This window comes from Myotis myotis, unplaced genomic scaffold (assembly GCF_014108235.1).
Source record: "Myotis myotis isolate mMyoMyo1 unplaced genomic scaffold, mMyoMyo1.p scaffold_m19_p_15, whole genome shotgun sequence".
Classification (NCBI taxonomy): Eukaryota; Metazoa; Chordata; class Mammalia; order Chiroptera; family Vespertilionidae; genus Myotis; species Myotis myotis.
In genome coordinates this window covers 39,094,374-39,098,176 of record NW_023416319.1, presented here as the reverse complement: position 1 = coordinate 39,098,176, position 3,803 = coordinate 39,094,374, and the positions used below count along the sequence as shown (strand labels likewise).

Below are 3,803 nucleotides of genomic sequence, written 5' to 3'. Positions count from 1 at the left end.
TAACCACATACAAGCAGTTTGATAATTTAATCATCTTTAAAAAGTGGATAGCACCCACCAGAATCAGTGGGATTGCAGACGAGTCATAACTGGGAAATGTTATAGCTTGTGTGGTGGGTTTTGCTGGGAAGATGAAAATATCTTTTTATTTCCCCAATAGTCAAACATTCCCTCTAATGAGAAATTCTCAACTGCTGTAGTAATAATAATAGGTAATAAAAAAGAGTAAATGAAATATTGAAATAGGGTAATACAGCTTAGTCAGTGAGTGACAGGCTGCATGTTTTGTAGAGACCGTCTTGAGAAAAATGGTTAGATGGTTATTATTTTTTTTAACGAATCTTAAAAAGCGGTGGGGGAGAAACAAAGAATAATTTAGAAAGACATCCCACTCGAAGGTGGTGCTAAGATAGTGTGGTAGAGATGAGGGGCTCGGGGAGCACCCATCTGCCTGAGCAGTGGTCATTTTCCAAGCCTGGGTGAATGTAAACCGAAATCACATTGTCACAAGTAGATCTGAACAATCGTGGCTAGTTTTCATGGCAAAAGCAGGAACAGGAAAAGCTACAGATAACAGCATCTCTGAACGCCTCTGCCTGCATTTTAGAAATAAGTTAGTTTCTAAAATGAATCTAACCCTCAAGTCAGCCTTGCACAGGAGCTGGGACTGTGCCAGGATATACATGTAAGTGAGGCAGGAGAGTTAGAAACCAGGGAAATTCCTGGGCAAGTGGAATGGGAAACCGACACAGAGAGCCGATTCAGGCTGGCCCGACCCAGCACCCTGACCCACCCACCTCCTTCTGCCTTGCAAGACCGTTCATTTAAGCATTAAGACGAGGTTATGATCAGCATCAAATAATCTTGGGAACAAAGCCTGGGCTCTGTTGGCCACAGGGACAGAAATTTGGTCAAACTAGAGTCAGTGCATTAATAATGGCAGAGCAGAAAGAGGGAAACAACCCTGTCCGCTGTTCCATCGGAGAAGTGCCTACTCCCAGATTTGAGAGAAACCCCTATGTCAGTGGTTCTCAACCTTGGCTGCACATTAGCATCACCTGGGAATCTTTTTTAAAATCCCGATTTCTGGACCTCATCCTCTGGAAATTCTGTTTCTTTGTTACTAATGTTGTGGCCCCACCCCATAACAAAGAAAGAATTTCCGGAGAATGAGGCCCAGAAATCAGGATTTTAAAAAGATTCCCAGGTGATTCTAATGTGCAGCCGAGGTTGAGAACCACTGCCCTATGTGTTTAAGTCACTGGAGTTGGGTTTTCCGTCATTTGCAGCTCAGTGTGATCCTGACTAAAACAGGGAAGGAGATGAGCTAGGAAACGAATGCAGTTATTTATAAGTGACTTGAATGGGGGCAGAAGAGGATGGGATTGGGTAGGGAGGATGGACTGAAGATGTGAATGTGGTGATTGTATCTAGTGGGATGGGGGCTGTGTGGGGGAATGTACTTCAGGTATCACAGAAGGCTGTCTCCAGCTGTGAGGTGTCAGGGAACTCCCAAGGACATCTGGACAGTATGGGGTGGGAGGGAGAAAGGGAAAGGTGGACGGAAAGGGAGCAGAAGGGGTTGTACAGGGTCTCAAAGACTAACCTCACAATTTTCTTTTATTATTAAGAAAACACTGGGTCAATATATGATTGGAAACTAGTTTAAAAACTGTTAAGAAAATTTAAATCCCACCATCCAGAGATAAAAGTTACTGTTATTTCTTCCCAGCCCCCCATCCATTCTCTCTTTTTCTCCCATTCTCGTCACACAACTGAACTGTTGAACAAAAATGTGATCATAATATAAATTGTTTTCCAAACTGTCCAACTTTCTGCACTTGGCAATGCATCGGGAAGGCCTTCCCATGTCATCAACATCATTTTAGTGGCTATGTGCATATTGTTCCATTATGTGAATATAATCTCATGGTTTAGAAGTAGAACTTTCAAAAGATTTTATTATCTCCTATTTCACACCACTTTTGGATGTGGTGGGGGAAACGCTGAAGGTAATCCTGAGATGGAAGGAGAGGGAGCATTAGCCTTGTAATCAGTTTTAAAGAGATGATAGCTTGTTTAGATTGTCATAGCCTGAAAACTATATTTTTATTTTGCGACTATGCTGTTCACATTGAAGAACAAGATTTTAAAACTGTTAGCTTACCGTTTAGAATAAAGGACGACTTTTATCTTTTAAACAGTGTGTTTGTCGCACTGACATTTATTGTCCTTTATCTGGCGCATTCAAGTTTTCTGTAGACGTGCTCCATTTAGCCAGCACGTCTGGGAAATGAAACAGGAAGATAAGGGGTATCATTTGAAAGCATCCGTAGTAAAAGAAAAAATGAGAAGCCGCCCGCTTCCGCAGCGAGCAGGGTTCGAACCTGCGCGGGGAGACCCCATTGGATTTCAAGTCCAACGCCTTAACCACTCGGCCATCGCTGCTACGGAGGAGAAGAGAAGGCAGGGACACTTTAGTATATTAACATCTCTGCGCACGCGCCGGACCGAGAGGAGGCGGGGCCTACAGCCTCCCGGAGTTCCGCTCTCAGAGGCGGCGGGGCTGAGCCTGAAGCTGCGGGGGCTGCTGCGTGGACGCCAAGGAATACTCGAACCTGCCGCCAGTCGTTTAGTTTAAGGGAACTCTTCCCAGTTGGGCCTTAGAAACCCTGCCCTTCGCGCCGCTCCGGTCGCGGGCCTGGCTTTTGCTCTCCCGCTCCTCGATTAGGTCAGAGAGGGCCGAGGCCAAGGCCCGTCCCGCGTGGCGCTGCGGCCCGCGCCGTGGACAGTGGCGGCGAGGGGACGCGTCGCTCCCGCAGCGTCTCCCGCGGTGGTGGCGGTGCCGGAATCGCCCGGAGCCCTCCCCTCGTGGCGGACGGCTGGCGCCCCCTGCCGGGCTCCCGTCGGGGCAGCCATTTCTCCTTCTCTCGCGATGACCCCGTCCCCGCCGGGCCGCGCGGGAAGAAATCGGGGACCAGTGTGGGCTCAGGCCTCTCACGTGATGGGGGGCTTGGAGGTGGTCCCCGAGCCGGTTCTGCGTTAGGTCTGCATCGGTCTTTAAATGCCATTCATTCCCTCCCTTGCAAAGTGCAGCTTCTGCCTTAGGCGACTTATTTGCGTTCTTTCTTTAAAGCTCTGGAAACGGGGCGGTCTGACCTCCGCCCCCTCGGAGAACCGAGGCGGGGAGCGGCGGCCTGGGGGGGCGGGGGGGGGGGCTGGGGGCCCGCCGGCTGGGAGGCTGGCGCCAGGGCGCATGCGCAGCGCATACCCGCAACACGTGGGCTCCACCCGTGGCAAGTTGTCTGTGTTGATGAGTGATCCGGCCGCAGCCTTTACTGGTTTAAATTTCTAAAACTGTGCGTGGAAACGTCGCCGTCTTTCCCATAATGTTCCATTTCATATTAAGGCAGGAAGGCGGATCCCTGAGCTTTGATCTGCTCTCCTGCCTGTTCCCGGAGGAAGGGCTTGTCAGAGCTGTAGTTACTTTGGGCAGAAATGTCACAGATTCTTCTTTTGGTGGAAGACGATGGATTTTTGTCTTAACTTTCCTGTCCTTAATGTCCACTCTGTTGCCACACAACATGCTGGGCTTTGGATGTTAAATGACCGCGATGGCTGTGTGAATTTTCGTGAGGCTTTTCAAGATTATTTCTCTTAACGAAGTTATGCTGCTAAGTGTCTACATCGATTGAATTGTGGAAGGGGAGCAAGATACTGGAAAACTGTAAGAATAAGTTTTATCCAGTTTGAGACTGCTGCTTTTAGAAATTTTACCTCCGTTTTAACTGTGGCAGCAGCAC

General features: G+C 48.5%; 1 non-coding gene across 1 annotated transcript; it reads right to left on the bottom strand.

The window, feature by feature from the left end:
• Positions 1-2,366: 2,366 nt before the first annotated feature.
• On the bottom strand, positions 2,367-2,448 carry TRNAS-UGA. Its single transcript has one exon. It is a non-coding gene; the product is annotated as a tRNA-Ser (tRNA).
• Between the last annotated feature and the right edge of the window lie 1,355 nt (positions 2,449-3,803).